The sequence below is a fragment of the Bufo bufo genome, chromosome 4 (assembly GCF_905171765.1).
Source record: "Bufo bufo chromosome 4, aBufBuf1.1, whole genome shotgun sequence".
Lineage (NCBI taxonomy): Eukaryota > Metazoa > Chordata > Amphibia > Anura > Bufonidae > Bufo > Bufo bufo.
Genome location: NC_053392.1, coordinates 427,102,970 through 427,127,637, shown reverse-complemented (window position 1 = coordinate 427,127,637; position 24,668 = coordinate 427,102,970).

The window sequence follows — 24,668 nt, the reverse complement described above, 5'->3', positions numbered from 1 at the left end:
AAACCGTGATCTCATCCCGCAAAATCATACCCTACCCAAGATAATCGCCCAAAAACTGAAAAAAATATGGCTCTCAGACTATGGAAACACTAAAACATTATTTTTTTTGTTTCAAAAATGAAATCTTTGTGTAAAACGTACATAAATAAAAAAAATAGTATACATATTAGGTATCGCCGCGTCCGTGACAACCTGGTCTATAAAAATACCACATTATCTAACCTGTCAGATCGATGTTGTAAATAACAAAAAATAAAAACGATGCCAAAACTTGTTACCTTGCCTAAAGTGTAATATAGAGCAACCAAAAATCATATGCACCCTAAACTAGTTCCAACAAAACTGCCACCCTAATCCAGTGGACAAGCACTACCGATGACGTCTGTCGCAGTGGAGGACCATTCCAGTGGAGTCATGGTTCCATACTGAGTTATGTCTGTGTGCATGGCGCCTTTTGGATACATTCTGGACTTCCCCGGGCCATATGCTGGCTATACAACTACGCCTGTTCCATCAATATTACACAATAACTCCCCTTCTCTCGAGACGTTCCGACCATATATTTTAACCATGATGTATAATAATAATTTTATAGTTTTCATCTGTTTCCTTTCCATCACTGCACCGAGCACTCTTTTCACTTACTTTTCACGTGCGCCTCTCTTCCTCTTCTTAGTACACTGCTCCAAAAAATAAAGGGAACACAAAAATAACACATCCTAGATCTGAATTAATTAAATATTCTTCTGAAATACTTTGTTCTTTACATAGTTGAATGTGCTGACAACAAAATCACACAAAAATTAAAAATGGAAATCAAATTTTTCAACCCATGGAGGTCTGGATTTTGAGTCACACTCAAAATTAAAGTGGAAAAACACACTACAGGCTGATCCAACTTTGATGTAATGTCCTTAAAACAAGTCAAAATGAGGCTCAGTAGTGTGTGTGGCCTCCACGTGCCTGTATGACCTCCCTACAACGCCTGTGCATGCTCCTGATGAGGTGGCGGACGGTCTCCTGAGGGATCTCCTCCCAGACCTGGACTAAAGCATCTGCCAACTCCTGGACAGTCTGTGGTGCAACGTGACATTGGTGGATAGAGCGAGACATGATGTTCCAGATGTGCTTAATTGAATTCAGGTCTGGGGAACGGGCGGGCCAGTCCATAGCATCAATGCCTTCGTCTTGCAGGAACTGCTGACACACTCCAGCCACATGAGGTCTAGCATTGTCTTGCATTAGGAGGAACCCAGGGCCAACCGCACCAGCATATGGTCTCAAAAGGGGTCTGAGGATCTCATCTCGGTACCTAATGGCAGTCAGGCTACCTCTGGAGAGCACATGGAGGGCTGTGCGGCCCTCCAAAGAAATGCCACCCCACACCATTACTGACCCAATGCCAAACCGGTCATGCTGGAGGATGTTGCAGGCAGCAGAACGTTCTCCACGGCGTCTCCAGACTCTGTCACGTCTGTCACATGTGCTCAGTGTGAACCTGCTTTCATATGTGAAGAGCACAGGGTGCCAGTGGCGAATTTGCCAATCTTGGTGTTCTCTGGCAAATGCCAAAGGTCCTGCACGGTGTTGGGCTGTAAGCACAACCCCCACCTGTGGATGTCGGGCCCTCATATCACCCTCATGGAGTCTGTTTCTGACCGTTTGAGCAGACACATGCACATTTGTGGCCTACTGGAGCTCATTTTGCAGGCCTCTGGCAGTGCTCCTCCTGTTCCTCCTTGCACAAAGGCGGAGGTAGCGGTCCTGCTGCTGGGTTGTTGCCCTCCTACGGCCTCCTCCACGTCTCCTGATGTACTTGCCTGTCTCCTGGTAGCGCCTCCATGCTCTGGACACTACGCTGACAGACACAGCAAACCTTCTTGCCACAGCTCGCTTTGATGTGCCATCCTGGATAAGCTGCACTACCTGAGCCACTTGTGTGGGTTGTAGACTCCGTCTCATGCTACCACTAGAGTGAAAGCACCGCCAGCATTCAAAAGTGACCAAAACATCAGCCAGGAAGCATAGGAACTGAGAAGTGGTCTGTGATCACCACCTGCAGAACCACTTCTTTATTGGGGGTGTCTTGCTAATTGCCTATAATTTCCACCTGTTGTCTATCCCATTTGCACAACAGCATGTGAAATTGATTGTCACTCAGTGTTGCTTCCTAAGTGGACAGTTTGATTTCACAGAAGTGTGATTGACTTGGAGTTACATTGTGTTGTTTAAGTGTTCCCTTTATTTTTTTGAGCAGTGTATATAATTATCTTGTGTGTGTTTTATTACAATTGAATTTGTACTCCATTGGCACTTATCTTTCTAGCAATTGTGTATTGCAATAATTCAGCCCCCTAGGTTGGATGCTCCTGTCAATACTTATGTATATATTTATATATATATATATATATATATATTATTTCTGGTTTATGCATTAGCACTTTATGCCAAACTAAGTCAACTGTTGTCCTGGAATACTGACATTTGTGCCATTATTCCTCTTTATTATATATGGTACGCACTTTTTATACTGTACACGGTGTGATGATAATGAGTCTGAACACGGTCTCTTAACACATCGCGGTGTGGTGGGGTGTAATCCACCTGTCCACAGCGCAATGTAGTTATCTGCTGTCCATTTGGATAATGAGGGGTTAACTGTGTGTTGTCGTATTCTATGTCTCTTATGTCATGTCCAGCTCCCAGCCACTGGCCTGGTATTTTTTACCCTGACCTATATTTAACAAGTTTCCATGCATTCTGACCATCTGCCCATTTTTAGACGAGTCTGTGGGCTGGTATGTGTATCCGCATTTGGGCTGCCTTCGCACTGGCGTTCGGGGTTCCGCTTGTGAGTCCCATTTCGAGGCTTTCGCGGGCGGTCCCGAGCGGATCCGTGGACCCCTGGTGTCCTCTGGCTGGATGCGGATCCGCTCGGAGTGCATCGGTTTGGCTCCGCCTGGCCTCCGTTCCGCTCGGCAGGCTGACGCCCGGGCGCAGCTTTCAGCATTCGGGTGTCCGCCTGGTTGCGTGGAGCCAGACGGATCCGTCCTGGCTTGCAGTGTGGGTCGGTGGGCACAGATCCGTTTGAGGTTGACACAATGTGGCACGATCTCGAGCGGGTCCATCTCCCGCTGGCTTTTCGGTGTGGGGTCTGGACGGGTCCGTCTGGTTAATTTGCACACTTGGAACTCCTCTGAACCATGGTGCAGACGGATCCGTCTTCGAGCAGATCCCTTATCTGCACTGTGGGAGCGGATCCGTCTGTGCAGCCACTAGACGGATCCGCTCTGAGCGCGGGAATGAGAGCAGCCTCAAATGTGCCGCATCGCGTGACATTGTGGTCGCGTTCTGTGTCATGTGATCGCCGCATCACTAGTTCTCCGCCCCTTGGAGTCTGCGGCCTCATGTTCTGTTGGTGCCGCTGTCACTCAGATGTTTGCAATAAATTGTTCAGAGCACTGATGTAATTCAGGCTATGTAAACACTCCAAGGCGAGAACAAATAATGGGCCCCTATTGCAGGAGGGGGGAGTATCGTTATTTAAAATGTAACTTTTAATAAGGTCAAAAAATATCAGATTAATAAAACTCACTACATGAATAAGACATACATACACATAGGGACCAAAGGAATGGTACCCGGCTGGTAAAGACAAAATACTGTTCCGTCCGGGGAGACGTGAACAGTCTTACCAGACCCTTTGTAGGTAGTTGGAGAGGTCCTCGGATAAAGGAGACAGGAAACGTGATGACCAAACCGTTCGGGAATGGGTGCTGTAACAGTGGAACCGTGCAGTGGAGCACTAGGAGGATTCCTAAGCAAGCCCTGCCTAAGGTGAAGGGGGCTATTATACTGCTACCTATCTATACGGAGCACTCGCCTTGAAAAAGACGACCCCGTCCGGTAGCCTGTCCCTAAGGTGGACCTTACCCTACAAACTACAGAAGTTATGCCAGTGGATTGTTGATAAAGGTGCTTCCAAAGGTCTCCCGACGTGGCACGTTTCTGTCCGTGACTCTTCAGGGAAAGACTGCAGGAAGACAGGAGGGTAGCGAGCCACAGGTATCTGGCCTGGGGCTCAATAGCACACTGGAGAAAGAGAGACAAGCTGGGAAGCTTGTGTGCTGCTATCCTGGTGTAGGATGCAGTATTACACTGGAGGGGTAGTCCAGTGCTGGGCGGTCCGGGAGACACAATGGTCCCAGGCAAATGAGACCCTTCTGGTTGGGGGTAGCAATGCAATGAACCAGCCGCAGTGATGTACCCTAGTAATGGGTTTTAAATAATCGCGCCCCAGGTCCTTCGCCCCTCCCTCTCAGTTGCGTCATCGCAGTGTCACGCCTACCTGAAGCGCCGCTCCTACCCGGTCACGTGACCCCAGCGTCAGAGAGTCTGCGCCGAGGCAGCATCCACAGGGCAAGAGGCAGACGCCGTCAGTGACGCCACACGTCGGCAACATCACATGAGATGGGCGGGAGCGCGATGGGAGATGGGCGGAGTCCAGGATCATACAGCCAATGGTCAGATGGTCTGATGATCATGTGGGACGCACAGGGTATGCGTCACCATTGATGGTAAACAAAGTAGTAAAGCCTAGAAACGGCTAATGGCATTTGGTGCAGGAGTCATAGGCAGACAGGTGATCAATGCAGCGAATTGCTGCCGGGGGGGGGGGGGGGAAGGGGGTGTGCAACCCCCGGCAGAGTGACATGAGATCAAAGCTATTATATATGTCCCGATAACACGGATAACCCTGCAATCGGGAACAGTTGCTGGTATTAAAAAGGCGCTCTACAGATTAGGAGCGCGCATGGAGAAGGCAGGTGCAATCAGATTGTGCATCTGCTTTTGCCGCCACAAGGACCCCATGCTCGTAGCGGTGTAGGCCAGCATGGATCCATGTGCAGCAAGGTGTATACCAGCCTAACCGTATGCGCAGAAAAATATAAAGGCAATGTGCATGAAGGGTACGCAGGCGCAGGCTAGGGCAGAAGGCCCTAATTGTTGATTAACGTGCATGTTGCCCTTGACGTAACATCCGGGCCACAGCGGCAGCAGCATGACAGAGAATGAAAACAGCAGCTCATAGATAGATGAACAATTATACATATATACAGAGCCGAAGATCATCCATCAAAAAACGGCATTGTGGCGGCAATTACCCCCCGGTTTCCCTGCCACTTGATTTTTCAGAGGAAGCAGGAGTAGTTCAATCTCTCATTCATGCCCAGGGGTGCCGCTGTTTTAAGATTGAAGATCCAACGCGCCTCACGTTGGAGGAGGCTCTTATCCCAGTCCCCCCCTCTTGGAGGGGGTTTCACGAGATCGATGCCCATGAATTTCAACCGGGCTTTGCCATTATGGTCGGTGTGCACATGTTTAGACACCGGGGTGTCCCTTTTGTGTGTCACATCCCCCATGTGCTCACCGATCCTCCTCCGAAATTCCCGTATGGTCTTGCCAACGTATTCCAGCCCGCATTCACAGAGGATGCGGTACACCACTCCTCTGGATTTGCAATTGATAAAATGCGGGATGGAATACGCTTTGCCAGTGACCGTACTGGTGAAAGATTTGGTAGTCAAAATGTGTTTACAGGCAACACACCTGCCACATCTATGGCTACCTACCAAATTGCACCGCAGCCATGATGAATTTTTGCTAACAGATGAAAAATGACTGTGTACGAGTTTGTCACGCAAATTCGCACCGCGTCTGTATGTTATCTGCGGGCTGTCCCCCACTATATCCAGAAGGTCGGGGTCCATTTTCAGGATCCCCCAATGGCGTCGTAGGATGTCCCTGACCTGGCTTGACCCTCTGTCAAAGGTAGTGATAATGCGGGACAGTTTGGTGGTGGGCGTGTCTGGCTGTTTCTTAATCAGTAGAGAAGGTCTCTGCCGTGCAAGGGCCACCTTGTAGGCTGCTCTTAGGATATAGTCCGGGTACCCCCTTTCCGCAAATCTGACCCTTAGGTCAGCTGCTTGTGCTACAAAGTCCTTTTTGTCAGAACAATTTCTGCGCAGGCGAAGGTACTGCCCTCTAGGTATTCCCCTCCTGAGTGGGAGAGGGTGACTGCTCTCCCATCTCAGGAGAGAATTTGTCGCGTTAGGTTTTCTATGAATCGAGGTGTCCACTTCGCTCCTATCATTCCTGGAGATTGTGATATCCAGAAATGGTAGGCTGGTTGGGTGGGTCTCGTATGTAAACCTCATGCCGATCTCGTTCTGATTTAAACGGGATACAAACGACTCAAATTGGGAGGGGCTCCCGTTCCAGGTGATGAAGATATCATCTATATATCGCGCCCACAGTCCAATTCTGGATACATCGTCCGGACCCCCATCCCCAAATACCAGGGTCTCCTCCCACCAGCCCAGGAATAGATTAGCATACGACGGGGCACAAGGACTCCCCATCGCGGTACCCCTGAGCTGGTGGTAGATCTTGTTGTCAAAAGTAAAGAAGTTCCTGTTCAGGGTAAACTCGAGGATCCGGACGATGAACTGGCTGTGGGTGCGATATTGACAGCCCCTGGATTTAAGAAAAAATTCAACTGCCGCCAAACCCAACTGGTGAGGTATGGAGGAGTATAGAGCCTCTACGTCTATGCTTGACAATAGGCATCCGTTCTCAAGGGTAAGACCCTCCAATTGTTTAAGGAGGTCCGTAGTATCCTTGAGATGGGATGGGAGTGTGGTCACGAAAGGAGCAAGAACACGGTCAATGTAAATCCCCAAATTCTGATTGAGGTTGTTCACCCCTGATACTATCGGCCTCCCTTTCAGTGGCGAGGTCCCCTTGTGGACCTTAGGGAGACAATAGAATGTGGACCTACGGGGGAAAAGGGGTAGCAGAAATGAATACTCTTCCGAAGAGATGATATTGGAACCTTTGGCCTCGTCGAGAATAAATTTGAGTTCACGCCTATAGACGTCCGTGGGGTCTCTGTCTAGGATCTCATAGGTGGCCCTATCAGAGAGAAGACGCATACACATACCCTTGTACTGCACAGAGTCCATGACCACAATGTTGCCCCCTTTATCTGCAGGTTTGATAATGATCGTGGGGTCCTTGCCAAGGGATGAAATGGCAGTGGTCATGGACTCTGCGCAGTTCGAGTGATGTGAAGAGATCCGCAAATCCTCCAGGTCCTTAGTAACCATGTTGAGGAAGACGTCTATACATGAAATCTCACTAGAGCTGGGTGGCATCTTGTTGCTTTTGCATTTAAGATCTGTGAACGGCCCTGAACCTGATGTTGAGTCATCCATCACAGTTAGTGAATTCAATAACTGAACATCCGCCAGCATTTCTGCCGGAATCCCAAGCTCGAGACATCGACGTCTGTCAATGAACTTAAAATGCTTGTGCCACCTAAGTTTGCGGATGAATAGATTCAGGTCTTTGACGGCCATGAATCTATCAAACTTAGGGGTAGGCACAAAAGAAAGCCCGAGTTCCAAGGCCCCAGTTTCGTCCTGGGAAAGAGGGCGTGAGGACAGATTGATTACCTCTGGTCCTGCGGTGGAGTTGGCATTTGAGGTGTGCGACTGCGGAGTGGGTAGCCCGGAGTCTGGTTCGGTTGTCCTAAAAAACGGGTGTCTCTTCCACGGTATTGACCCTTGGGTCGACCCCTTCTAGATGAACCCCTATTCGGATGTTTGGTTGTTTGGGGTCCTGTTTCTCTTTCTGAGTCAGAAAGATCCGTATCAGTCGATGATCTCTCTGAATTGCTTGGTCTAGTATCCTTTTTTCCGATGTTAAGAGAGGAATAAATCCGATTCTCCTTAAAATCGGAAAGGTCACGTATAAACTGACGATGCTTCCTTTCCTTGAGGTGGTACTGGTACTTCTCAAGGGTCAGTTGTAGTTGTTTTTCCCTATTTGAGAATTCGGTCTCCTGTGAGAAGGCCCGTACCACCTCAATTTGTTCAGAAAGTTTCTGGTTAAGAGTAGTTAGTGTGTTCTTCTCTTCATCTACCAGTAGCCTCATCAATCTAATGGAACTAGCGGTTGCCTCTTGTTCCCACTTTGTCATAAAGCCCGGATTGCGTGACCGAGCGGATGGAAGAAGTGAGATGCGGAGACCTCGGGGGACTATCCCGTTTTTTATATAGTTATCCAGACTCTGGACTTCCCACCACGACGTGATCTGCTCCTTATAAACCTGTGTCAGGTCAGTAAAGGCGGTGTGAAAAGAGGGCTGGTACTTTTTCTGAGAAAATTGTTTCTCAGAAAAAATATCTTTGGCTTCATGCAACCAATTATCCGCATTGAAACCAGTCGCCAAGAATCCTGCCATGCCACAATAGGAGAGAGTAAACAATAAATTGTTCAGAGCACTGATGTAATTCAGGCTATGTAAACACTCCAAGGCGAGAACAAATAATGGGCCCCTATTGCAGGAGGGGGGAGTATCGTTATTTAAAATGTAACTTTTAATAAGGTCAAAAAATATCAGATTAATAAAACTCACTACATGAATAAGACATACATACACATAGGGACCAAAGGAATGGTACCCGGCTGGTAAAGACAAAATACTGTTCCGTCCGGGGAGACGTGAACAGTCTTACCAGACCCTTTGTAGGTAGTTGGAGAGGTCCTCGGATAAAGGAGACAGGAAACGTGATGACCAAACCGTTCGGGAATGGGTGCTGTAACAGTGGAACCGTGCAGTGGAGCACTAGGAGGATTCCTAAGCAAGCCCTGCCTAAGGTGAAGGGGGCTATTATACTGCTACCTATCTATACGGAGCACTCGCCTTGAAAAAGACGACCCCGTCCGGTAGCCTGTCCCTAAGGTGGACCTTACCCTACAAACTACAGAAGTTATGCCAGTGGATTGTTGATAAAGGTGCTTCCAAAGGTCTCCCGACGTGGCACGTTTCTGTCCGTGACTCTTCAGGGAAAGACTGCAGGAAGACAGGAGGGTAGCGAGCCACAGGTATCTGGCCTGGGGCTCAATAGCACACTGGAGAAAGAGAGACAAGCTGGGAAGCTTGTGTGCTGCTATCCTGGTGTAGGATGCAGTATTACACTGGAGGGGTAGTCCAGTGCTGGGCGGTCCGGGAGACACAATGGTCCCAGGCAAATGAGACCCTTCTGGTTGGGGGTAGCAATGCAATGAACCAGCCGCAGTGATGTACCCTAGTAATGGGTTTTAAATAATCGCGCCCCAGGTCCTTCGCCCCTCCCTCTCAGTTGCGTCATCGCAGTGTCACGCCTACCTGAAGCGCCGCTCCTACCCGGTTTACTCCCATTTTACCAGTGTCATGAAGTACAATATGTGACGAAAAAACTATCTCAGAATGGCCTGGATAAGTCAAAGCGTTTTAAAGTTATCACCACATAAAGTGATTTGCAAAAAATGGCCTGGTCCCGTAACATCTGTTACCTCCGTATCACAACCGTTCAGTGTGACAAAGACAGATTTCAAGGAACCGATTAAATGTTATCCAAAATCTCAGTTACATCTCAGGGCGAGGTATTATTTATTACCACAGTATTACTGACAACACAGACAAAAAATAGTGGTGATGCTCATAAAAACCAAACCACAGCTTTTATTTTTCATATTTATGTAAGAAAATGAAAGAAGTAATCTGGTGGCTTGATATGGGGGATTTACCCACTAACGTGACATACAGTATATATGTGTAGGAAACAGATGGAGCGGCGGCCGGGTCTTGTCTGAGAGAGTCATCTTGACTAGCCACAGGAGTGTGGGTTGCACAGAAGGAGAGGGTTGCTGGAGGGCCCCGTTAAAAAATTTGCTGTGGGACACAGTCAGTTTTAGTTACACCTCTGATTCCACCCTGAAGTATAGTCCTGTAAATTACACTGCACTCCCATGTATAGTCCAGTATATTACACTGCACCCTATTTATAGTCCGGTATATTACACTGATCCCATATATATTCCTGTATATTATACTGCTCCCATATATAGTCCTGTATATTATACTGCACGCCATGCAGAGTCGTGTGTTTTACACTGCACCCCATGTATAGTTCTGTATATTACACTGCACCCCATATATAGTCCAGTATATTACACTGCACCCTATTTATAGGCCCGTATATTACACTGCTCCCATATATAGTCCTGTATATTATACTGCACTCCCATGTATAGCCCTGTATATTACGCTGCACTCCATGCAGAGTCCTGTATTTTACACTGCACCCCATGTATAGTCCAGTATATTACACTGCACACCATGTCTAGTCCTGTACATTACATTGCACCCCATGTATGGTCCAGTATATTATACTATGATCACATGTATAGTCCTGTATATTACACTGCATGTACACCTATATATAGTCTGTATATTACATTGCACTCCCATGTATAGTTCTGTATATTATACTGCACTCCATGTAAAGTCTGGTATAGTGTTGAGCAAAGCAACCTTAGGATTCATTCGAAGTCGCATTGTTCAAAACTTCTGAATAATACTGTATGGAGATTCTTCTCCGTACAGTATTAGACTGTATGGGCTCCGATGAGCCAAAGTTAGTTATTCACAAAGTCGCACTTGACTTCGTTGAATAACTTCAGTAGTTGATTTTTAAAGTGGAAAACCACTTTAAAACTTGAAACCGAACTCAGCATCGGTTCCGACTAGTACCTCTGAACCGAAGCTAAGTTCGGTTTTCAAGGTTTTCCAAATCAACTACCAAAGTTATTCAACATAGTCACGCGCAACTTTGTGAATAACTTACTTCGGCTCATCAGAGCCCATATATTATAATACTGTACGGAGAAAAATCTCCGTACAGTATTATTTTCCGAAGTTTTGAACAAAGCAACTTTGGATGAAGCATCCAAAGCTAACTTCACTCATCACTAGTTCGGTATATTACACTGTACCCCATTTATAATCCTGTATATTACAATGCACCCCATGTATAGTCCTGTATGTTATACTGCACCCCATATATAGTCCTATATATTACACTGCACCTCATTTATAGTTCTGTATGTTACACTGCCCCGCATGCAGTGTCGGACTGGGGTGCCTAGGGCCCACCAGTAGAATTTATTTTGGGGGCCCACTGTACAGATACATTCAAATATTACCTGCTCATACAGCAGCAAGATGCTACCAGATGATTGAATATGGGGGTCCCTGCAGCGACTTTGAGAAGGTAGGTCCTGGGGCGAAGAGCACACTGGCTAGCTTTCCTCTATACCTAGAAGTCAGCTCTGATCTTGACTATAATAATAAATTAAGGAGTTTCTTTAATAATCTATCACGTGTTTTACATAGGTTGGTGGAGGTTCTGTAAATTGAATATATGCATAAAGTGCAGTAAGTCTACTGTGTTATGTGCCACTGGGGTAGGGGGTGGGAGACTAGGGGCCAATCTTGCTTAGGGGCTCACCGGGGGATTCACTTGTATCTCTGTGGACCAGTCCAAGCCTGGGTATAGATAGGAAGTAGGCGGAGTCAGTAGTAGTTGTATTCGCCTAATTATTAATGTTAATTATTAATATTAAATCCCAAATATTAATAATTAATATTTCCTATAACAGGGGCACTGTAGGGGTTTCTATTACTAATAAATGCATTCTAGAAGGGAATTATTATTATTGGGACTTTGAGGAGCACTATTACTAAGGGGGGACTATCTGTATGGCACTATTATTTTTCTGGATAGTATTTGGGTGTATTGGGAAGTGCAGCGAGCAGCAAGATAACACTTGTGGGACTTGAGGATGGGGAGAATGATAGAAAAGTGAGGAACCTAAGATGTCTGAGTATCAAACTGCAGAGAAGAGGCGCAGCTGATAGAAGTTGTCTAGAAGAAGATGAAAGAAAACATCTACATCAGAGGCTACATCACCTGGGAGGCTCTTGATGTGAGAGGTGTGTGCTGCTGTATAATCCTGTATGTTTGATGGTGTCTGTGCAACAATTAAAGCAAGTAAAATGTCTTTCTTTAGTGCTAGTGCGAACCGAGGGGGGAATTGGAAGCTTTGATTGGGGCCATATGCATTGGGGCTTGGGCCCCAGATATTTTGAGACCCTAGCAATGCCCCTGAGGGGATATACAGTTGCGGTTTCTGGTTGCTAGTCGGAGGTGGGGCTATTGGTAGTGTTTTTATAATTTTTATAAATTTTTACATTTCTTTTAATTGCCGATTTTTCCTGTAACAGAGGCCAACATATTAGCCCCAGCTAAGGAGAAATACTTCTTCTGCAGCTGCATGAGGTCCATGCAACTGATAACTCTGCAAGGACATTAAGAAAGGTCCTTGTGGAGTTAAATTCAACCCCTCCCCCCAGATGTATATAAATGGTCAGTCAACAACTGGTTAACGATGCCCACTTTAATGAAGGCATACTTTATAAGACAAATAAAGCAAATATCTAGCTAAAGGAGAATTGCCTCTCCGCTCATTTAAGGGGTCCCCACAGGGTATGGAGCCCTCTTTCTCGTGATCCATGGTTATCCCAGCAATGTAATAGTATAGTTATGTATAGTGATGTAGTCAGAATACCCCTATAAGTAAGATTACAATATAGTGACATACAGCATGCAAAGAACATGTAGTACTGAAAAAGGTAAACAGACAATCACAATGCGAGCAGTCATATTTCAGAGATATGCGTCCTTGTCTTCTTGGAATGTGGGGGTAGGTTCGGTGGGGTCCTCAAGAGATCAGGTCTTCTTGTTTTTTTGCATATATAAGTATAATTTTCTGAAGCACAACAGAATATATTATTAATATGAATATTAATTCATTAATAAAATTATATTCATAAAATTAGATTTCAGGCAGACAGGGTATCAAAAATAATTTATTTCTTTCACATTTTTCACCATTTTTAGCATTACATTATCACACATATGCATTTCTCATTGATTTATAAGCTAACTATCTGTACTACCTGTCTAGAAAAGGCCCCTTAGACTGCCTGTAGTGCATGAAGTATCCAGCTAAGCTGCATAGATAATGGGATGTTAGACATCCATTCCTGGCAGCTTCATAGTAGCCAATTCATCTGAACATTCACACATCTTTATGAAGTTGTTGACAGCACACACACATCATTATCTACTCTGAGTAATCCCCGGTGAAATCACGCTTTTGGGGCATTGACTCTTCTTGTAGGAGTGGTGCTGAAACAGCTGGGGTGCATCTGTGGGACCCTCTTTCAGAGATGACGTCCTCCACTCAACTCTCAAAAAGCTGAGGGGTTGTCACCACCAGATCTCTGAGAAGCTCTGGCAGACGTTCTTCAGTACCTCTTGGATGATTTTGTTTTGGTTTAGTTTTGTCATCTCTTCTCCCTCTCCCAGCTGTCATCTATTAGCAGTGATTGCCTCCCTTTATATCCCCTCCCATACTGCCTCACTTTGCGGTTTATACTACTTCCTGGATTGTGCTCACTGCTAGATGCTGCAACTGCTGGTTCCTCAGATAAGTCTATTCCTTTATTTGTGTTTTCCTGTTGGCTTGATTCTAGGTGACCCTGACTCCCTCCGTATTAAGTGCAGGGAGCCGGTGGTCGTGTCCCCTCACTATAATAGGGTTTTCAGGTGTCACTCAGTCTAGGTACGTGGACATGCAATTTTCTATCATAAAGATCTTTGCATGGGCTGAGCAGTCAGGGAGAGCTCTAGGGCTTTTATAGGGCTCACCCATTTGTTCCTTAGTTTGGGATGAAGTCAGTCGGATCTTTATTTGTGACTTCTAGTTTTCTGCAACACCATCCGTGACATTATAAACCGCCAAAACCGTCTTAAGCATGGATCCGGTTTCAGCCTTGACGGACCGCATGCGGGGTCTTTCACTGGAGGTAGCAGATCTCCGTAAAACTGTATCTCAGTTTCAGGTGACCGGTTCTGCTTGCGTTCATGGAGTTTGTTCTGAGCCTAAGATCTCGCTTCCGGATACCTTCTCTGGGGGTAGTGAGAATTTTGTTCGTTTTAGAGAGGCTTGCAAACTCCATTTTCGCCTACTTCCCCATTCCTCTGGTGATGAGGAGCAGAGGGTGGGGATCATCATCTCGCTGCTCAGGGATAACACTCAGTCTTGGGCCTTTTCGCTGCCGGTTGGGGCAACGGCCCCTTTGATCGGTGGATGAATTTTTTTGTAGCCCTGGGGCAGATATATGATGACCCGGATCGTATTGCTCTGGCTGAATCTAAACTGCGTCTTTTATGCCAGGGTAAACAGTCCGCAGAGATATACAGAGAATTTCGGAGATGGGCAGCTGATACTGGTTGGAATGATGCTGCACTCCGAAGTCAATTTTGCCATGGTCTTTCAGAGGGATTGAATGATGCATTTGCCTTTCATGAGAGACCTACCTCCTTGGAGTCTGCCATGTCTCGGGCTGTTCGTATTGACAGGCATTTTAGAGAGAGAGGAGAGACCACTCCATCCTGTCATACTCAGTCCAAGGACAGTGGGGCAGTCTCATTCAGTGTGGAGGGGCCTCAGTCTCTCTCAATCCCCTCTGAGCAGGAGCCCATGCAGCTGGGTTTGCTTGCCTCTAACAATAGAGGATTCAGCTCTCAGAGGAGGGTTTGTTTCTGTTGTGGAGGTATAAATCATTTGGCAAATGTTTGCCCCTCTAGGAGATTCAGGGAGTTTTTTGAGGGTAATAAAGAAACAAAAAGAAAAAAGTCCTCTAAAAACGTTCCATCTGTTACTATTGGCAAGGTTGATGCGGAAATTGAAGCTTTTCCGTTTGCTTGTAGTTCCCGTTTTGACCTGCCTGCCAGGGTGGCGCTAGATAGCAAGAACATTGTTTGTGAGATTTTTGTAGATAGTGGAGCAGCTGTCAATCTCATTGATAATCAATTTGCTATAACACATGGTTTCCAGGTATGCACTTTGGGAAAGGACATACCTGTTTTTTCTATCGATTCCGCTCCACTTTCTCAAAAATCGTTAAAGGGCATAGTTCACAATATCCGTTTGACTGTGGGTGATGCTCATGTTGAGGATGTGTCATGTTTCGTACTAAGAGGATTACCTACCCCTCTAGTGTTGGGGCTACCCTGGCTCACTAAACATAACCCCACTATTGATTGGCAAGCGAGGCAAATAAATGGTTGGAGTGACTTTTGCAGAGAGAATTGCCTCTCTGCGTCTCTTTCAGAGATTTCTACTAAGACTGTGCCATCTTTTCTCTCTGAATTTTCGGATGTGTTTTCAGAGAGTGGTGTCCAGGAGCTGCCCCCTCACCGGGAGTACGATTGCCTTATTAATCTCATCCCAGGCGCCAAGCTCCCTAAATCTTGTTTATACAATCTCTCCCAACCTGAAAGGGTCGCTATGCGTACTTATATCTCTGAGAGCCTGAGAAAGGGACACATCCGACCCTTGAAGTCACCTGTTGCCGCTGTTTTTTTTTTTGTTAAGAAAAAAGATGGTTCTTTAAGACCATGTCTGGATTTCAGGGAGCTGAACAGTATCACAGTTCGTGACCCTTATCCGCTTCCTCTGATCCCGGACCTGTTTAACCAGATTGTTGGGGCTAAAGTTTTTTTTAAGTTGGATTTACGAGGGGCATACAACCTGGTCAGGGAAGGAGACGAATGGAAGATGGCCTTCAATACCCCTGAGGGCCATTTCGAGAATTTGGTTATGCCTTTTGGTTTAATGAATTCTCCAGCCGTCTTCCAACATTTTGTGAACAGCATTTTTTATCATTTAATGGGGAAATTTGTACTAGTGTATCTAGATGACATTTAGATTTTTTCTCCTGATTTCAAAACTCATAGGGATCACCTACGTCAGGTCTTGCTCATTCTGCGGGAAAATTAATTGTACGCTAAACTGTAAAAATGTGTGTTTGCGGTTCCAGAAATTCAATTTCTGGGTTTTCTTCTCTCCGCTTCTGGTTTTCCCATGGACCCCGAGAAGGTCCGCGCTGTGCTTGATTGGGAGCTTCCTGAGAATCAGAAGGTGCTGATGCGCTTTTTGGGTTTTGCCAATTATTACAGAAAGTTCATTTTGAATTATTCCTCTGTTGTTAAGCCACTCACTGATATGACTAAAAAGGGGGTAGATTTTTCCTCCTGGTCGGTAGATGTGCGTAAGGCCTTTTCTAGTATCAAAGAGAGTTTTGCTTCCGCTCCCATCTTGGTACAACCTGATGTCTCTCTGCCCTTCATTGTTGAGGTGGACGCTTCTGAGGTGGGTGTTGGTGCGGTCTTGTCTCAGGGTCCCTCTCCTGCCAAATGGCGACCGTGTGCCTTTTTCTCGAAGAAACTCTCCTCCGCAGAGAGAAATTACGATGTGGGAGATAGGGAGTTGTTGGCCATCAAGTTAGCTTTTGAGGAATGGCGCGATTGGCTAGAGGGAGTCAGACACCCTATTACCATGTTTACCGACCATAAGAATCTGGCCTACTTGGAGTCAGCCAAGCGTCTGAACCCGAGACAGGCCAGATGGTCTTTGTTCTTTTCAAGGTTTAATTTTGTTGTCACGTTCCGCCCTGGGGTTAAGAATGTGAAGGCGGATGCCCTGTCACGTTGTTTTCTGGGAGGGGGGAACTTTGAAGACCCGGGTCCCATTTTGGCTGAAGGGGTGGTTGTCTCTGCTCTTTATCCTGAATTGGAGGCAGAGGTTCAGGCAGCCCAGGCAGAGGCTCCTGATCTTTGTCCTCCTGGGAAGTTGTTTGTGCCTCTCGCTTTACAACACAAGGTTTTAAAGGAGCACCACGATACTGTCCTTGCTGGGCACCTGGGGGGTAGAGCCACAGTGGATCTCATTGCTCGTAGATTCTGGTGGCCGGCTCTTCGTAAGACGGTTGAGGATTTTGTGGCAGCCTGTGAGACCTGCGCTCGTGCCAAGGTCCCTCCCGTTACCCATTCCTTCCCGTCCTTGGACACATCTGTCCATGGACTTCATTACGGACCTGCCTCGTTCCTCGGGGAAGACTGTGATTCTGGTGGTGGTGGACCGTTTTAGCAAAATGGCGTATTTCATTCCTTTTCCTGGGTTACCCAATGCTAAAACGCTGGCGCAAGCATTTGTTGATCACATTGTCAAATTGCATGGCATTCCTTCAGACATAGTCTCTGATAGGGGCACGCAGTTTGTTTGTCAGAATCTGGAGACATATCTGCGCTGTTTTTTGGCGGAGAATCAGGAGGATAGGTGTTCTTTTTTGTCCCTTGCTGAGTTTGCTTTAAATAACCGTCATCAGGAGTCCTCTGATAAGTCACAATTTTTTGGTGCATATGGGTTTCATCCGCAGTTTGGGACATTCTCTGGAGAGGGGTCTTCTGGTTTACCTGATGAGGAGAGATTCTCCTTGTCTTTGTCATCTATTTGGCAAAAGATTCAGGATAATCTAAAGAGCATGAGTGAGAGATATAAGCGTGTGGCGGATAAGAGACGTGTGCCTGGTCCGGACCTGAATGTTGGTGATCTGGTGTGGGTGTCTACTAAGAATATCAAATTGAAGGTTCCCTCCTGGAAGTTGGGTCCTAAGTTTATTGGGCCTTAAAATATCTTGTACGTCATTAATCCCGTTGCTTTCCGTCTTGATCTTCCTCAGACTTGGAAGATCCATAATGTTTTTCACAAGTCCCTATTAAAACCTTATGTCCAACCCACTGTACCCTCCTCTTTGCCTCCTCCTCCGATTGTGGTTGATGGTAATCTTGAATTTCAGGTCTCTAGGATTGTGTATTCTCGTATTATCCGTGGTTCTCTCCAGTACCTTGTTCATTGGGAGGGTTATGGTCCTGAGGAGAGGATGTGGGTCCCAGTGGCGGACATTAAGGCCACTCGTCTTATCAGGGAGTTTCATAGGTCCCATCCTGAGAAGGTGGGCTCTGAGTGTCCGGAGTCCACTCGTAGAGGGAGGGGTACTGTCACCACCAGATATCTGAGAAGCTCTGACAGACGTTCTTCAGTACCTCTAGCATGATGTTCTTTTGTTTTGGTTTCGTTTTGTCATCTATTCTCCCTCTCCCAGCTGTCATCTATTAGCAGTGATTGCCTCCCTTTATATCCCCTCCCATACTGCCTCACTTTGCGGTTTATACTACTTCCTGGATTGTGCTCACTGCTAGATGCTGCAACTGCTGGTTCCTCAGATAAGTCTATTCCTTTATTTGTGTTTTCCTGTTGGCTTGATTCTAGGTGACCCTGACTCCCTCCGTATTAAGTGCAGGGAGCCGGTGGTCGTGTCCCCTCACTATAATAGGGTTTTCAGGTGTCACTCAGTCTAGGTACGTGGACATGCAATTTTCTATCATAGTGATCTTTGCATGGGCTGAGCAGTCAGGGAGAGCTCTAGGGCTTTTATAGGGCTCACCCATTTGTTCCTTAGTTTGGGATCAAGTCAGTTGGATCTTTATTTGTGACTTCTAGTTTTCTGCAACACCATCCGTGACAGGGGTCTTCAAGAGAGGTGGGCAGTCGAGCTGCGCTATCTGACGGTGAACTCTGTAGCTGTGATGTCATCCTTCCTGCCAAATGGACATATCAACGCCCTCAACTAGGAATATAACATATTATTCATTTCCAGGCAATTATTGAATGTTATATAAATAGAGGAGAAGCAGGAAAGTGGAAAGAAACCAGACATGAACCAAAACCCTGATAATGATTGATACAAGAAATCACAGTTAATTCTTTCCTTCCACATTTTCTCCTCTTTTGATCATTCATATATGCATTTCTCATTGATTTTCGAGCTAACTATCTGTCCCAGCTGTCTAGAAAAGGCCCCTTAGACTGCCTGTACTGCATAAAGTATCTATATAAGCTGCTTAGATCATGGGACATTAGACATCCATTCCTGGCAACCTGATAGTTGCCATTTCATCTGAACATTCACGCTTCTTGATGGGGTTATTGACAGCACACATAACATTATCTACCTAAAAGGATGATGACAGCCAACCAGAGGTGCATCCCAACACAAGGACCACCCCGGAGTAATCCCCGGTGAAATCGCGCTTTTAGGGCATTGACTCTTCTTGTAGGAGTGGTGCTCAATCCTTACTACGAAATGAACATATCCACGCCCTCAACTAGGAATATAACATATTAATCATTTCTAGGCAATTATTGAATATTATATCAATAGAAGAGAAGCAGGAAAGTGGAAAGAAACCAGACATGAATCAAAACCCTTGCTAGAAGAAATCATTTAATTATTTTCTTTCACATCTTCTCCTATTTTGATCATTACATTATCACTCATGTATGCATTTCTCTTTATTTGTTAGCTAACTAGCTGTCCTACCTGTCCATAAATGGCTGCTTAGACTTCCCGTACTTCATGAAGTATCCAGATAAGCTGCATAGATCATGGAATGTCAGACATCCATTCCTGGTTGTCTTATAGTAGCCATTTTATCTGAACATTCACACATCTTTAAGGGGTTATTGACATCACACACACACACATCATTATCTAATACAATGATAACAGCCAGCCATCCCAACACAAGGACTATCCCGGAGTAATCCCCAGTGAAATTACGCTTTTAGGGCATTGACTCTTCTTGTAGGAGTGGAGCTCAAACTGCTGGGATGCATCTGTGGAAGCATTTTTCAGAAATGATGTCCTCCACTAGACTCTCAAAAAGTTGAGGGGTCTTCAGGAGAGGTGGACAGTCGAGCAGGGCTATCAGATGGTCAGCTCTCTAGCTTTAATGTCATCTTTCCTATGAATTGGACATATCCACACCTGCAAGGAACAATACAACATATAAATCAATTATATGGCAATTATGGAGGCAATAGAGGAGAAATAGAAAACTTGATAGAAACTAGAAATGAACCAAAACCCTGATAACAATTGATGCAAGAAATCATTTCAACTACTAGAACAGTGGTCTCCAACCTCTGGCTCAGCAAGTGCTGCTGTAGAACCAAAACTCCCATCATCCTATAAAAGTTTGCAACTGTCAGAACATGTTTGGAGTGGTTTCCACTCATCAGGCATCTCAGGGGAGATTTATCAAGAGCAGGGGGATTAATTGAATTTATCATGAGGTACATGCCTGGTTATAAATTAAAGGGGTTATCCGAGTTAATAAAAAAAAACAAAAAAACACTTAAAATCCATCAGGATATACATATAATTTGGTTAAGCTTGATTTAATCAAGTTAAAACCCATATTTGCACCTTTTCATGGTCCTGTCATTGCTTTGTTTACATGCTCAAGTACAAGGTGAGGGGGCGTATAACAACAAAGCCTGAGCTCTGCCTCATGAATATTTCTGGGCGTGAACAACCTGACCTTTCCTTCACCCTGCTCTGCACTTTGCATAAAAATAAATAAATACACACACAGGGCAGAAGACCTCCCTGTCACATTGCAGCTGCACAGTGTAAGTTATGTTATTTTACATACATTTCTTTCATGTTTGGTTTTGTTTCTAGTCTAAAAATTTTCTTTCTGTTATTACAGTATATCAAGGAGGACGTATTTGCACTAATTCCAAATTCCGTCACCATAGAAAATGAATGGGTCCGCACCCGTTCCGCAAAATTGCAGAACAAATGTGGACCCATTTGCGGATGTGTGAATGGAGCCTAAGGGTACTTTCACACTAGAGGCAGGATCGATCCAACAGGCTGTTCACCCTGTCGGATCCGGCCAGCCGCTATCTTGCCGTGCCGCTGGACTGCCGCTCTGTCCCCATTGACTATAAAGGGGACGGTGGTGGAGCTATGGCGCAGCACGGCAGTGCACAGCGAGCGGCCACTTGACTAAAAGTCCTGGATTTTCGACTTTTTATGGTACTTTCACACTAGCGTTAGTGTGATCCGGCAGGCAGTTCCATCGTCGGAGCTGCCCGCCGGATCCGCCAATCAGTGTGACAACTGACAGCATTTGTAGACGGATCCAGGTGCGGATCTGTCTAGAAATGCATTGCAATAACGGATCCGTCTATCCGCTTGCCATGTCAATGGACGGATCCCTCTTGCAGTCTTTTTCACAGTTTTCATGTTCTGCGCATGCGCAGACCGGAAGGGCGGATCCGTCCTTCAGTTGTTTTGCAACGCCGGATCCGCAAGGCAGCTCCGTCGTCGGAGCTGCGTGCCTGCTGGATGCGCCGATCAGTGTGACAAGTGACAGCATTTGTAGACGGATCCAGGTGCGGATCCGTCTAGAAATGAATTGCAATAACGGATCCGTCCAGCAGCACCGTCAAATAGCGGCAGGGCGGATCCGACAGGGTGAACAGCCTGTCGGATACATCCTGCCGCTAGTGTGAAAATATCATTAGCATTATCTGTATCTAAGCAATATCTATAATATTCAAATATATATTCAATATGGATATTGCTTAGATAAATCCATATATTGGTGGCAGATAAGGATTTTATATAGCTGAATAATGATGATGATGATCATAATAATGATGGCCAATAATTTATTTCTATTTCCCAGGGGGTGTTGAATGTGTACTAGTGTGTGTGTGTGTGTGTGTGTGGGGGGGGGGGGGGGGGGGGGCAGGGCTGTAATAACGATCCCCAGATGCAGAGGGGAACGTTTACAAACTGCCACCTCTAGCCCCAGTGAATGCAGGAGGGACAAACATACCCTGCTGCAGGAGAAGAGATCACCTCGGCTCTGGTATGTACTGCACATGAGTGATCGCATAGCAGAGCCGAGGCAGTGACAAGAGCTGGAGGGGGGAGGGCACCAGAGGCTCTGACGTCTGGTTTACAGAGCCTGGACACTCCCTCAAGCAGAGAGAAGCTTGTAAACGAAACATCATCAGCAGAGCTGGGCAGTGTGAGGAGAGCTGGAGGGGGAGGGGGGAGGGCACCAGAGGCTCTGACGTCTCGTTTACACAACCTGGACACTCCCTCAAGCAGGGAGAAGCTTGTAAACGAAACGTCACCAGCAGAGCAGGCTTGCTGACGTCAGGTGTAACATGACCCTGAACTGAACTGGCCAAACAGTGATAGATAGGTGATGAAAGTGATTTTAAGAATCTTTCACTGGTCTACAATAAATGCAATTAGAATAGATTTATTTAAGTCGATAACCCCTTTAAGTGCATGCTCTGACAGTCTATGCGCCCTGAATGAATTCTAGGCCAGCTTGCAGTTGCCATAGATCTCGGTCATCATTTACAGCAGAAAACTGGCATAGATTAAGTGAATCTTCTGGGGATAATGGCCAAGCCCACCCCTATCAAAAAACACCATTTACAAACATTTTAAACAGGATTTGCAACCTTTTCACATTCCTTTTCTGGTGTACAGGAATGATAAATCTCTCCTTATGCTTTGAACTACCAAAAGCAGTGGACATAATAATTTATCATCGCTTCTCCTGACCTTGGTGTTATCATGGTTACCGTTGTTTGTGTGACCAGTGACAGTGACCAGTAAAATAGGGGGGACATTGACCAGTAAGATAGCGCAGCATCCAGTAAGATAGGGGAGATAGTAAGCAGTAAGAGGACAGAGACCAGTAAGATAGGATGAATAATGACCAATAAGATAGGACAGTGGAAATGTTTAGACCACTGATACATATGATAGTCCCGAAGATAATAAATAATGGGTAAGGTGTGAGTGTCACCCACAATAAATATTATCCATAACCCCAATTGTAGTATCAAAAAAGTGATTTTACTGATTCATGTACATACACAAAAACAGGACATAGAGATAACCCATAATTCCCAACATATCTTGTTTGTTGTTTTATATTATCAATCTCAGTGAATTGAAGATAGGACAGTTAGCAGTAAAATAGGGTGGATAGAGACCAGTAAGGTAGGGTAATAACCAGTAAGTTAGAACAGTGACCAGTAATATATAGAAATTAAATTTAAGATAGGGAAGTGACCAGTAAGATAGGGCAATTACCAGTATGATAAAGGGGGCAGTGAATAGATGAACCAAAGGCATTTTCCAAATTGTCTGAGAGCTGGAAACTTTATTGGCTGCTATGAACAACATCCACTCATATTTTGCAATGGTTTAGATGACCGCTTAATACAAATACATTTTCTCATACAGTTCCCTGGTACACTAATGGAACCTTCCAGATCCCCCTCCTGCAATGTCTGACTGAAAACTTACCATGATCTGAAGAGGGTTTAGAGACTTCACTACAGACACACGGATGCTTCTCTGTTGCATAATAGAGGAGTGGTGAGATGCAGCAAAGCTAGGAGACATCTTCCTCCTCCTGCAGTCGGCAACCAGGCATGACAGTTTGTAAAAGCAATCATCATTTATGTTTCTGAGAGGAAGTGCTGATTGGTTGACCAGAATTAAATCCACCAATCAGCAGCTCTCTGTTCTCTGTAGCCTGGGACTGAAGGAGCACACAACAGCCCGAGCCTGTAGTGCAGTACAACTGATGTGTGCGGCTGAAAGGTGTACTGAATTTTCCTGATTAAAGGACCAATTATTACCCCTGTAGCACAGTGTTGGTACGGTTGATGCAAATTATATCTTCCATTAGTGTCCATACTTTTGTTCTTTTTCCTCTGAAATGTTTCAACTTATTTCGTTTATAGCAAGGGACGTACAGTTGCAAGAAAAAGTATGTGAACCCTTTGTAATGATATGGATTTCTTCACAAATTGGTCATAAAATGTGATCTGATCTTTATCTAAGTCACAACAATAGACAATCACAGTCTGCTTAAACTAATAACACACAAAAAATTAAATGTTACCATGTTTTTATTGAACACACCATGTAAACATTCACAGTGCAGGTGAAAAAAGTATGTGAACCCCTAGACTAATGACATCTCCAAGAGCTAATTGGAGTGAGGTGTCAGCCAACTGGAGTCCAATCAATGAGATGAGATTGGAGGTGTTGGTTACAGCTGCCCTGCCCTATAAAAAACACACACCAGTTCTGGGTTTGCTTTTCACAAGAAGCATTGCCTGATGTGAATGATGCCTCGCACAAAAGAGCTCTCAGAAGACCTACGATTAAGAAATGTTGACTTGCATAAAGCTGGAAAGGGTTATAAAAGTATCTCCAAAAGCCTTGCTGTTCATCAGTAGAGATGTCCCGAACTATTCGCTGGCGAACATATGCGATATTTGGTCCACCCCCTATTCGTCATTATTGAGTAAACTTTGACCCTGTACCTCACAGTCAGGAGACACATTCCAGCCAATCAGCAGCATACCCTCCCTCCCAGACCCTCCCACCTCCTGGACAGCATCCATTTTAGATTCATTCGGAAGCTGCAGTCTTAGTTAGAGGAGGGACAGTGTAGCTGCTGCTGATTTAATAGGGAAATCGATAGCTAGGCTAGTGTATTCAGTGTCCACTCCATTCCTGAAAGACTCATCTGATCTCTGCTGTAAGGACAGCGTCCTGACAGCACCCCAAAAAGCCCTTTTTAGGGCTAGTACATCAGTCTGCTTTTTTTTTTCCCCTCTGTAATCTAATTGCGGTTGCCTGCTTGCCAGCGTGTGTGTCAGGCTCACAGCGTATACTGTGCCCACTTGCCCAGTGCCACCACTCATATCTGGTGTCACAGTAGCTTGCATTTAAAAAAAATCAATTTTTTTTTAACTGTAATAGAATAGCAGTCAGTTGCCTGCAAGCGTGTGTGTTTCAGGCCCTGCAAGTGCATAGTGTCACCAGTGCAACTCCTATCTGGTGTCACAGTATATTACATTTAAAAAAATAAATAAAATTTTGATTGTAATAGAATAGCAGT